Source organism: Prinia subflava, chromosome 12 (assembly GCF_021018805.1).
Source record: "Prinia subflava isolate CZ2003 ecotype Zambia chromosome 12, Cam_Psub_1.2, whole genome shotgun sequence".
NCBI classification, from domain to species: Eukaryota; Metazoa; Chordata; class Aves; order Passeriformes; family Cisticolidae; genus Prinia; species Prinia subflava.
This window is the reverse complement of record NC_086258.1, coordinates 12,631,045-12,643,209: the sequence shown is the minus strand read 5'-3', so window position 1 is coordinate 12,643,209 and position 12,165 is coordinate 12,631,045. Positions and strand designations below refer to the sequence as shown.

The following is a 12,165-nucleotide window of genomic DNA, read 5'->3' as shown; positions in this document are numbered from 1 at the left end:
ATCCAGAGCTGGAAGCCACACACAGGGATCAAATCCAATTAATTATCCCAAATAATTACTTGGGTTTGGGGTCTGTGCCTCCATGGGCATCCCGGGAGGTCGGGAACTGCCCACCCCTGGGAGCAGCACCCACGGGGACCCCGCAGGGTGGGAGACACCAGGGGAGCAGGGATGGAGCAGGGATGGAGCTGGGATGGAGCAGGGATGGAGCAGGGATGGAGCAGGGATGGAGCAGGGATGGAGCTGGGAATGGAGCTGGGAATGGAGCTGGGATGGAGCAGGGATGGAGCAGGGATGGAGCTGGGATGGAGCTGGGATGGAGCTGGGATGGAGCTGGGATGGAGCTGGGATGGAGCAGGGGATGGAGCAGGGATGGAGCAGGGGATGGAGCAGGGATGGAGCAGGGATGGAGCAGGGAATGGAGCAGGGATGGAGCAGGGATGGAGCAGGGATGGAGCAGGGATGGAGCAGGGATGGAGCAGGGATGGAGCAGGGATGGGGCAGGGAATGGAGCAGGGATGGAGCAGGGATGGAGCAGGGATGGAGCTGGGATGGGGCAGGGAATGGAGCAGGGAATGGAGCAGGGAATGGAGCAGGAGATGAATTCAGCGCAGGGAGCGGGGGACGGAGGCAGAGGATGGAGGGGGATGGAGGCAGGGCCGGCAGCGGGAATGCCGCAGACCGGGAATGCCGCGGAGCTCCGCTGCCATCCAGCGGCCGCGGGACGGCTTCGCTGGAAGCCACTGTCACTCCCGTGCGACTTCCCGGATGGAACACCCGCTGGATGGTTTTTCCCCAATATCCCACCTCCTCCGGAGCAGCCCTGCAGGGTTTAACTGCTGCTCCCAAAGATACTGGTCACTCTAGGGAAATTTGGAGATATTTTTCCAGCTTTTCCAGCTCAGAGAGCAGAGGGCTGCTCTGGAGCCAGGCTGGGAATGTTGGGAATGTTCAGCCTCTAGCGAAAATTTAAAATCCCTTCCAGCGCCTGCAGCAGCTTCAGAGGAATCGATGAGGGGATTTGGACAAGGGATGGAGGGACAGGACACAGGGAGCGGCTTCCACTGCCAGAGGGCAGGGATGGGTGGGAGACTGGGAAGGGATTCGTGGCTGCCCCGTCCCTGGCAGTGCCCAAGGCCAGGTCGGACAGGGCTTGGAGCAGCCTGGGACAGTGGGAGGTGTCCCTGCCATGGCAGGGGTGGCACTGGACGGGATTTAAGGTCTATTCCATCCCATCCCATCCCAGAGAATCCCGCTCGCCCCCTGCGGGCCCCGCCGGGCTCTGCAGGCGCTGCCGGCGTTGCCGCCAGGGGTCAGCGCGAGCCCGGCAGAGACCCCCGGTCCCGCTGGAATCCCCCGGAATCCCCCCGGAATCCCGCCAGAATTCGGCTGGAATCCCTCCAGAATCCCTCCGGAATCTCCCGGGAATCCCCCCGCAATCCCGCATTTCCCAGCCGGGATGTGCCCCCGCGCCCCCACCGGGATCCGGCACCTCGAGCCCGGGATGCGCTCCCGATCCCCCGATCCATGGGAATCACCCTTGCAGAGGGAACCTGCGGCCCTCAGCAGCTCCCAGGCACTTGTCCCATGCCACACCCAGGTGACAACACCAGCACAAGTCCCCTCAAAACCCAAAGTCTGGCACGGTTTTCCAGCAGGAAAGCGAATTTTGGATCCCCAGGAGGCTCCCGGCACCTCCCTCCCAAAGGGAGCCTGTCACCTCCTCCCGGAGCCACCAGGAGCCCCTCAGGACAAGGCACACGCTGTCCCCAGGGACCCTGCCAAGTGTCCCCTCTGCTGCCACCACTGCCTCAGGAGAGTGGGAAACCACCAGGATTCCCCTCCTGAGGGGAAGAAAGGAAAACCTCCCGGGAAGCTGCAGCCTTGCACCTTTTATCCATTACTCAGAGATAAAACTCCAGGAAGAAAACTCCTGTTGGGGATTTCAAGATGGAATGGCACTAAAAAATTCATGTATTGATTAAAACAGCCTGTCCAGCTGTCAGAACAAACCTGTCTGATCCCTCAATCCCTCACAGCAGCTCCCTGGACTGGGCATTATTTTTTTTCTTCAAGACAGGGAAAATATAATTTTCCAAGAAATCCAACAGGAAGGTGCTTTGAAAACAAAATTTAAAAAAAAAAAAAAAAAAAAAAAAAAAAGGAAAAACACACGTTCTTGACTCACCTCAGAGCAGCAGGATGTATCATCCAGGAGTGCATGGAATCATGGAATCCTTCCTCCTCCAGAGGAGGGATGCTCAGGGTAGCCCAGAAAAAGAGGGAATTGTAGCCTCAGGCTGTGAGTGCAGCTTCTCCCCGTGTCCCTGGGGAAGTTCCCTGTGAGGAGCCAGTGCCGGCAGGACGATGCCCAAAGCAGTAAATCCAGAGGCTGGGAGGAGCAGTGCCATTCCCAGCTGCGGACAGAAGGGAGCATCCAAACCCCGTCCCAAACACGGGCTGGGCATTCCAGCGCTGAGGAACCACCCGGGGACGAATCCCGGCTCGGGAGGGTCTCGGTGGAGGGGACAAGAGCCAGTCCTGTGTGTCCTGGTGTCCTCATCAGGAGAGTCCAGCAGCTCCTGGGGCCGATGGGGTCCATCCCTCCAGGAATGCCCAAACCTGCGGGAAACAAAGGCCGGGATGAGGGACGGGAGCGACCTCGGTCAGTCCTGGCTGTCCTCGGGCACCTGAGCAGGTCTGAGGAAGAGGCCCAAGAGATCCCCAAATTCAGCATCCAGGCCGTGCCAAACTCGGGGAGCCACCTGGATTTTCTCTGCTGCTGCTGGGCAGAGGCCCCAGGGAGCCCCGACCACTTCCTCACACGGGACTGGTCCCAGCAATTCCTCCTGGCACACGAGATCCCTGTCTGGATCCATCCTGGCACAAGGAATTCCTGTCTGGATCCATCCTGGCACACGGGATCCCTGTCTGGATCCCTCCTGGCACATGGGATCCCTGTCTGGATCCATCCTGGCCCATGGGATCCCTGCCTGGATCCATCCAGGAGAAGAGCCCGGGGCTGACTCCTCGCATCCCCCATGCACAGCAAACAGCGCTGGGGCTCAGTGCTGACCATTCCCAAGCTGAATTCCCATCAGAAAACCAGGAGCTGAGCTCAGGACTGGTCCCACCAATCCTGGCACAGGGGATCCCTGTCTGGATCCATCCAGGAGAAGAGCCCGGGGCTGACTCCTTGCATCCTCCGCACACAGCCAACAGCGCTACCACTCAGAGCTGACATTCCCAAGCCGAATTCCCGTCGGGACAGCGGCAGCGGAGCCCCCCGAGGGCTCCCGGGCGCTGCTGAGGATGCGGCGGGCACAGCCCGTCCCTCCTCCCCGGGGACAGCCCCGGCAGAGCCCGGCTCCTCCCCAAGCGATCCGCGGCGGGGACAGGGGACAGCCAGCAGGGTTTTTGGGGGGGCTGGAGCCCTCGCCGTGTGCCAGGTCCCCCGGGAGCCCCTGCCCGGCCACCCCGCGGGCCGGGCTCGCCGCAGCCCCGCTCGGGCTCGTTAGGGCTCCGCTGCCGCCGGCACAAAGTCCGTATTTGTTTCCCCGCAGGGGTGGAAAGAAAGGGGGTTTTGTGTTTTCTTTCCTGAGCTCTTTGCAGGCTGCGGGGAGTTTATTTGACACTCCGGCACTCTTTGTGAGCTGAGTGCCCCGGGATAAATGCTGCCCTTAAGAGTTACTTGGCGTTAGACAGAGGGACCCTCTTCAGAGGAGAATGGGGGCTTGTTGGGACGGGGCGGGAGGGGCGCGGGGAGGGGGCTCGGGGACAGCCCTCATAGAAGGGTCTCTGTCCTGGCCTCACAATGGAGCGAATTCTTCAAGATACCGGGAGCTGAAAGGAAGGAAGGAACTTTCCTCCTTTTTAAAAAGGATTTTCAGGAACAATTGAAGAAGCCATAAAAAGGGGAGCATTATTCCCCATCCAGGCCGCTGGGCTGGGAAGCTTCTCCCTCCCCCTCCGAGCCCCGGGCTGGGCAGAGCCCACGGGGACAAGCAGAGGGGTGGCAGGAGGGTCACGGGCAGTTTGTTGAGGGGACAGCCCAGACAGGAGCTCTCCTGCTCCTTGTCCTCCCTCCCACAGGCAGGTGCCACTTCCATGAGCCACCTTTTCCTGCCTCTGTGGGGAAAAAGGGATTACCCCGGGATGAAATCCCCACGGGTGCCACCGTCCTGCAGGCACTGCTGTCCCGTGTCCCTGCAGGCACTGCTGTCCCCGTGTCCCTGCAGGCACTGCTGTCCCCGTGTCCCTGCAGCCAGGGATGGCATTCCCATGGGAAGCAGCTGCAGAGGGCCCTGCAGTGGCTCCTCCTGCCCATCCTCAGCCTCCCCAGCCCAGGGACAGGAGCTCAGCTCTGCCTGGGGAGCCTCATTCACCTCCAGCACAGACCCGACCCCCTCGGGGGATGGATTCAGCTCCCACTCCCTCCCAGGGGTCACTGGTGGCCAAATCCCCCCCGAGCCCGGCCAAGCAGGACCCTGCTGCCCCCACCCCAGTGCAGCCCCTCCCCAGGACCCCTCATGGAGCCCTGCTGGCCCCGCTGGCACCCCGGGGACCCCTCAGTCCCTCTCCCACTCCAGTTGCTCGGGAAGTGCTGGAACAAGAGCCAGGCCAAGCCCAAGGAGGAGCTGGGTGTGAGGAAACCTCCAACTCCCAGCGGGGAAGGGACCTGCTCTCCAGGGCCTGGAATTGCAGGAAAGCTGCTGGAATTCCTGGAGTTCCCGACCTCAGGGACAGGCAGTGGTGTCACTGGCAGCCCAGGTGGCAGTGTCCCTCCAGGGCCACCTTCCCTGGCGCTGGGGCAGTGCCAGCCCTGGGTTTGTGTCAGGGGTCGAGGATGGGCAGGGCCAGCACCCTGAGCTGCCACCCCACAGCTCCTGAAGAGCCTCCAGCAGACCCCGCTCCCAAAAAATGGCATTTCCCTTACAAACTTGGGAAAAACTTCCAAAAAATCCTCAGGCTTCAGCCTGGGAGTGCAGCTGGAAGGAGCAGCAGGAGCTGAACCAGCTCCAGAGGCAGCAGTGACACCCCAAACTGGGGACAGTGTGACACCGAGGTCCCTGAGCAGCCACCCCAGGCTGGGGACAGTGTGACACCGAGGTCCCCGAGCAGCCACCCCACACTAGGGACAGTGTGACACCGAGGTCCCCGAGCAGCCACCCCAGGCTGGGGACAGTGTGACACCGAGGTCCCCAAGCAGCCAGCTCACGCTGGGGACAGTGTGACACCGAGGTGTCTGAGCAGCCACCCCAGGCTGGGGACAGTGTGACACCGAGGTCCCTGAGCAGCCACCCCAGGCTGGGGACAGTGTGACACCGAGGTCCCTGAGCAGCCACCCCAGGCTGGGGACAGTGTGACACCGAGGTCCCTGAGCAGCCACCCCAGGCTGGGGACAGTGTGACACCGAGGTCCCTGAGCAGCCACCCCAGGCTGGGGACAGTGTGACACCGAGGTCCCCGAGCAGCCAGCCCGGAGCTCCTGCAGGGCACAAAGCCCCTCTGGCCCTGCTGATCCAGGCCTGCTCCCAGCAAGGCTCAAGGCTGCCTTAGGCTGAGCTTTTCCCTGCTCCTTCCAGAACCTCGGGAGGTTTTCCTGCAGCTCTGATCCCCTGCCAGGGAGCAAAAGCAGGAATAAAACCCCGGAGGAATCAGCTTTAGAAAGGGCCCGAGCCTGCTCCTGATACAAAACCCATCCCGAGATTTATTCCTTTTTTTTCCCCCCTCAGGAAAACTGCACAACCACCCAGGATCAAACGCGTTTGTTTAAAGGCTTAGGGTTTAGCTCTGGAAAAAAGGAAAAACAAACCATCTGTGGCTTGGCAGAAGGAGCAGCCGATTGAAAAAATGAAAAATAAAAAATTCCCTCCTGAGGGCAGGGCAGCAGCACAACCCCGGGGCCGAGGGCTTCGCACCTCATCAGCTCCGGGGAGAATCCCGGCAGGGACCCGGGGTGAGAACGAGCTCTGACCGCGATTTTCCTCCCGTGCTGGCCAGGAAAATGCTCCCTGCAATCCCAGTGGGAAACCCAAAACTGGGAGGTGTTGGAGCCCCCGGAACAGAAAATTCCAGACTTTCTGTGCTGACAGGCCCTGACCCCAAACCAACACTGCCTTTAACCTGAGGCTGTGGAGAAATTGAGTGACAGCACTGGGATTGTGGTGTGGAGTTTGGATAGAAGAGTGTGAAATCACAGGGTGGGAAACTTAGAGTTTAAGGGTTTAGAATATAATAATATCTATAAAGCAAGATGGAGGATTCAGGTCTTTGGCCAGTCCTTCTTTTTCACCTCCTTCTCCGTGGGTCTGGGTGGTGTTTTGGATAGAAAAATCTGCATTTCAGGCAAGGAGTGGTTGGTTATTGGGTTAAAAGTAAAAATAATTTAGGCGTCATTTCTTATCTGGATGGTTTATCCTTAAAAGGCCTCTTAGAGAGATAGGGGCCATTTTCAGGTTTTTAGCTAGAAGGGCTGTAGAACTCATGGTGTGTAATAAAGATAAGAATTAATAAATATCTGAGTCTGAACAAAAAACACCGTCTGGAGCATCTAATCCCGACCCTGGCAAAAAGAAGATAAAACTCAACAAAGGGAAAGCCCTGGAGCTCTAAAATCGGGCTGGGAGCAGGACAGAGCCCCGAGAGCCCCCAGGGGCTCCGGGCAAACCCTGCTCCAGAGCTTTGGCCAGAAAGGAGCAGCACCTCTGGGCAGTGCCGGAGGCAATCAAAGCGCTCCCGTGCCGCGTTTACACCAACACGGGGCGCTCCTCTGGCCCTCGCTCCCGCTTTAAATCCATCTTTCCTGCAGGAACCAGCCCGGCCGAACAAGGCCACCCTTTGTGAGGCAGCCCCGGCTCCCGGCCGCGGTCACTGCCGCTCCTCAGCCTCTCTTTTGTTGCTTTGCTTTTTCTGTTCAAAGTTCAAACAAGCCCCCAGACCCCCCCAGGAAGGCGCATTGTGCTCCTGGCAGGATCCCCCCGCTGTCAGGAGCCGCGGGGAGGGGCGGGGTGTGGCCCAAAAACTTTTGATCTCTGAAAATTTAAGGGTCTGATGGTGCCTTAGCCAGGAGAATTCCCAGATGGAGCAGCCCGAGCCCAAAACTGCCCAGACCCCGGCCAGGGGAAGGGAGGCTGCTGGGCTGGGTGTACTTAAAGCCAGGCAGGAGGGGAATGGAAAAAGTGCAGCCTTGGAAGAGCCAGCGGCTTCCAGATGTCACAGGAACCAGATGTCACCAGGTGCCAGCGTTCCCCGAGCCTCCCTGCACCTGTAACCCTGAGCCTGGCTCAACCAGGCGCAGCTCAGCTGGCAGCCAAGCTTAGAGACCCCTGAACCCCCCCAAAATCCCATTTAACTCAGAGCTGTCCCTCAAACCCTGCAGGTGACACCGCTCTGCTGTGGCCACCCCCTGCCCCGGGCTGCGGGGACATTCCCCATTTTCCAGCCCAGGAGGGATGAATCCACTTCCTTGGGACATTCCTCATTTTCCAACCCTTCAAGAGTGTGAATCCTCCTTTCCCAGGACATTCCTCATTTTCCAGCCCTTTAGGGGTGACTCCTCCTTTCCCAGCACGTCCCAGCCATTCCAGAGGGATCTGGGGGATCCTTCAGCCAAGGGGGGCAGCTCCAGCTCAAACCAGCTCCTGCCAACATCCCCGAGAGTGGGATGAGCCCATCTGGGATTTTTTCCCTGCCTCAGCAGGCAGGAGGATCCTGCTGGACTCCACAGCCCTGGATTCCCGGCAGGGACACTCCTGTTCCCAAATCCCGTGGGCAGGAGAAGCACCTGCAGCTCCTGGGGCTGAACCTGCCTGAGCAGAGTTCCTGAGCTGGGTCAGCCTTCCCAAAACCCATCCTGCCTCAGGAAACACCTCAGCCTTCCCAAAATTCCTAATTCCTCAGGAAACACCTCAGCCTTCCCAAAATTCCTAATTCCCGAGGATACACCTCAGCCTTCCCAAAATCCCTCCTGCCTGGGAAACACCTCAGCCTTCCCAAAATTCCTAATTCCCCAGGAAACACCTCAGCCTTGCCAAAATCCCTCCTGCCTCAGGAGACACCACACAGGTGTCACCACAACGGGGATTTTACCTCCTCCTGACCTCACAAGAAATGGAATTTGGGGTTTGTTTTTTTTCACACTCCCCAAAGCTTCTCCACGCCTCAGCTGGGAGCCTCTTCCCAAAGGATTGACATTCCCACAGTGACCCCACAGCCCCAGATGGGGCCGTCACTGCCGCATCAAATGCAGTCCCAGGGCTGCCACATCTCCCAGACCTTCGTTTTGGGACACCTGAACGAGGAAAGCACCCGGTGAACTTCAAAAGGAAAATCTGGATAGGGCAGACCCGGCTGGTTCTGCAGCAGAGCCTTGGGAAAAGGGAGCACGAGGTGATTGTCCCCACATCGGGGCTCCAGCTGCCCTCACACCGCAGATCCACACCTGGGGAAGCACTGGGGCAAACCAGGGAGATTTCTGCCCCAAATCCACGGGGAAATGAGCAACGTGAGGGGCTGAAAGCATCCCCTGCCTGCTCTGTCCTCGGGAGCCCTGCTCCAGTTTCCCACTGGAATCTCCCCTCCACAGCCCCGGGCAAAGCAATCGCAGCCTCTTCCCAAGGCCTGAGTCACCAGCGCTCTGCCCCCACTTCCCCGCGGCTGCGCCCGCGATTAGGAGATGTCTCAATCAGGAGCTGGGCAACTCCTCCAAAGCCTTCGGAGGAATCCCGAGCCAGCAGCGACAATGTCCGGGCGATAAAAGCTCCTCTGGTTCCCCTCCAGGCCCCCTCGGACATCCTTTGCCCCACGCAGCATCCCCGGCCCCGCGCAGGGATCCCCGCAGCTCCCCCGGCCACGCCGGGAGCAGCCAGCGCTCATTCCCCGTGTGCTGCCGGCTGCAGGTCTAGACTGGCGTGGGCTTTTTGTTGGAGCCAGCAAAAGAAAGGAATCGTTATTTCTTTCTTTCTTTCTTTTTTTTTTTTTTCCTTTTTCCGGGATTCGCACAGAAGTGCCCCTGTGCATCCCAGAGCCCGCGAAGCGCCGGGGTTGGGGACACCCCGGCGGGGAGGGGACGCGGCTCCGAGGGGCTGCAGACCCTGCCCAAGGCCCCGCCCGGGCACCTGCCCCGGGGTGAGACTTCTGGGGAGCAAATTCCCACGGCAGGGAAGGGAAAAGCAGCGCGAGGGTGCCTAAAAATAAACCAAAAAAAACCACCCCGCAAAAAAAAAAAAAATAAACCAGACCGCCAAAAATGCCGCCAACAAGGAAGGGAAACAGCAGGCACAGGCTGTTCCTCGGAGAGCAGGGGAAATTCCGCCCCGCTCGGAGGCACCGGGAGCATCCCGGGGGGACACAAAGGGGTGGCACAGGGGGGACCGAGGGGACCCGCAGCGCCCGGCGCAGCCCCCACGAACCGGGACCGCCGGCGGGGCGGAGGAGCCCCGTGCTGACCCCCCGCACCTCCCGAGCCCAGCGGGGACCCCCCGAGCCCAGCGGGGACTCCCCGAGCCCAGCGGGGACCCCCCGAGCCCAGCGGGGACCCCCCGAGCCCCTCCGCTCCCACCTCCGCCGGCAGCGCCCGGAGCCTCGCGGGGCTGCGGCTCCCCCGGAGCGCGGAGCTGCATCCTCCTCATCCTCCTCATCCTCATCCTCTTCATCCTCCTCCTCCTCGTCGTCCAGAGCCTCAGCCTGCTCCGGGGGTCGGGGCACGGCCCCGCTCCCCTCTCCCGGCGGGAATCCCCGGGATGCGGAGCGGGAGCGGCTCCGCCGCAGCCGGGGATGCTCCGACTGCGGCTGCCGGGCCATTCCCCCTTTTATAGCCCCGCGCGGGCGGCGCGGCTCCACGGGACTTGTAGTTCCTCCCCCGGGCCTGGAGCCGCCTCTCCCCGCCCTCGTGGCCCTCCCTCCGTCCCTCTGTCCGTCCGTCCGTCCGTCCCTCCCGGGGCGCTCCGGGAGGAGCCGGGGCTCGGCGCGGTTTCCTCCCCGCCGGGACCCCGCCGCTCCCCGGGGCAGGGACGAGCCGATGGTTTTGCCTGGGAAATTCCAGATTTTCCCGGGAAGGCGGGAGCCGCGTCCCCGGCACCGCCAGCCCGGCGGCCCCGGAGTGAATGAGTAACCCCAAAACGCCTCAATCGCGCCGGGTGCCGCTTCTCGTTCCGTTTAATTATTCTCCCAATTATTAATTTAACTTAATTATTAACCCGTCCGAGGGATGAATGAGCAATTAACCGTGCTGTTGACTTCGGGGCTTATTTCAGGAGGGTTCTGCCAAGCCCTGGGTGCTGGCAGGGTCACCCAGGGGGAGCCGGGTCCCCTCTGGTCCCCTCGGGCGTTGGGAAGGTCCTGGAGGGCACAGCGGGCACGAGGAGAGGGTGGCACCGTGCCCGCCGTCCCCTCCAGGAGCTGGGGCAGAGGGGAGGGTGCAGAAGGGGGGGATGATCCTGCACAAACCGGGTCCAGCTGGGACATGTCCCACCCCGGGGGGGACAGGGACACAGAGCCGGCCCCTCCCCACCTGCACCGGGCCGGGATTTGCCACCCCACAGCCCCAGAACTGCTGCTGAGGAGAAACCACAGAGGTTCTCTAGGACAAGGGGGGCTGAGGGAGCGAGAGGGAGAGCGGAGGGGAAGGGAAAAAATCCCTGCTGGCAGCAGTTCAGGGCCCGAAGCCGGGGTGGAAATGCTTCCCCGCCCGTAATTGCCTCGAGAGCAGATGAATTTCTTGAAGAAACCGCAGCTGAAACGCCGCACGGATCGCATTGTTGTGCTTGTGTTGGCTGCCTGCTGAAGGAGGGAAAAGGTCGTGGTTTGGGGGATATTAAAAAGGGGAAAAGCCACATTTCAGCGCTGTGCAGGAGGGGGCTGAGCTGCGTTTTCATAGCCACGGTCTGGAAATCCAAACCTGTTTGGCAAGAGGTGGAACGGGGCTGGCAGCGAGGGAAGAGCTGGGAAAAGGCTCGGGTGATGGAGCTCCCCCTGCCCCGGAGCACCAGGGCCGGCCTGGAGGGGCCTTGGAGCCCCCCGGGGCTCTGGAAGTGTCTCTGATCCAACAGCACCCAAGCTGCCTGTCCAGGGGGCTCCTGTGGGCTCACAGGGGCGTTGGGGGTCTGGGATTTCCAGAGGAAAATTTCCATTTTTGTGATTCAATTCCCAAGTTCTACTCCCTTTTTTCATTTCCCATAGGAGCTGTCAGACATCACCTCCCAAAAAAAACCACCCTGGAGCTCTCCAAGGCTCTGCCACAGCTTTTGTGTCACCCTCTGATGGGTGGGAGGGACCACGACAGCCCCTGGGTGCTGCTCAGGCCCCCCTGCACTGCCCAGAGACCCCCGAAGGAGAAGGAATTCCCACGGAATTCCCATGGGAAGCTGCAGGATGCTGATTCCTGGGATGCTCCCAGGCCTGGCTGTGCCAGAGGCTGCCCTGATGGTGGAAGGTGCCGGGAGATGTTGGAACGGGATCCAGCCCCAGGCGGGGCAGCATTCCCAGCCCTGCAGAGCCCTGGCATCGCTGGGAAGCGCCAGCCGTGCCCCTTCCCGGCTCCTGGGAGAGCACAGCGCTCCTGCCCCGCATTCCTGAGCCACAGGGAAAAGCCCTGGAATGCCGGGGTGGGCGGGGAAGGAGCAGGGAATGAAGAGCCCGGGGGTGGGAGGATGATGCTCCCAAGGTGTGAAAAACCCACCGGGAGCAGCCGGAATCCTCCTTTATCCCAGCGGGATCTGCAGCTCCCTGGGGGCGTGGGGAGCACAGAGTGGCAGCAGCATCCAGGCTGGAAAAGAGCTCCGAGGTCACCGAGTGCACCCGGAGAAGTCAAATCCAGCGTGGGGATGTGGCCTCGGGATCTGCTGGATCTGAGCTCTGGGAGGGCTTTTAAGGGAGGAAATCCTCAGTGCGAGGCCAAGGAAAGGGAAGAGGGGTTTGATGGAAAGGGAAGAGGGGTTTGATGGAAAGGGAAGAGGGGTTTGATGGAAAGGGAAGAGGGGTTTGATGGAAAGGGAAGAGGGGGTTGATGGAAAAAGGGTTTTCCTGCTGGGAAGGGAAGTCTTGCTCCTCACTCCAGGGATGGTTCTGGGGCTCCCAAGGAGACCACCAGGAGGATAGACTGGCTCTTCTCCACAAGAATATTCCCAATGTGCGGAGCTCCCGATGGCCAGAAGCTGCCGAGGAG

At 60.8% G+C, this 12,165-nt stretch overlaps 1 long non-coding RNA gene across 1 annotated transcript in view; it reads right to left on the bottom strand.

Annotated features, from left to right (window-relative positions):
• The window catches only part of LOC134557067 (uncharacterized), a 36,301-nt gene extending 26,415 nt beyond the window's left edge, over positions 1 to 9,886 (bottom strand). Inside the window, exons 1-2 of the long non-coding RNA XR_010081983.1 lie at positions 9,562 to 9,886; positions 2,189 to 2,622 (exon numbers count right to left, since the gene is read on the bottom strand). This is a non-coding gene — a long non-coding RNA (uncharacterized LOC134557067). The remainder of the gene's footprint in view (positions 1 to 2,188; positions 2,623 to 9,561) is intronic.
• Positions 9,887 to 12,165: the final 2,279 nt, after the last annotated feature.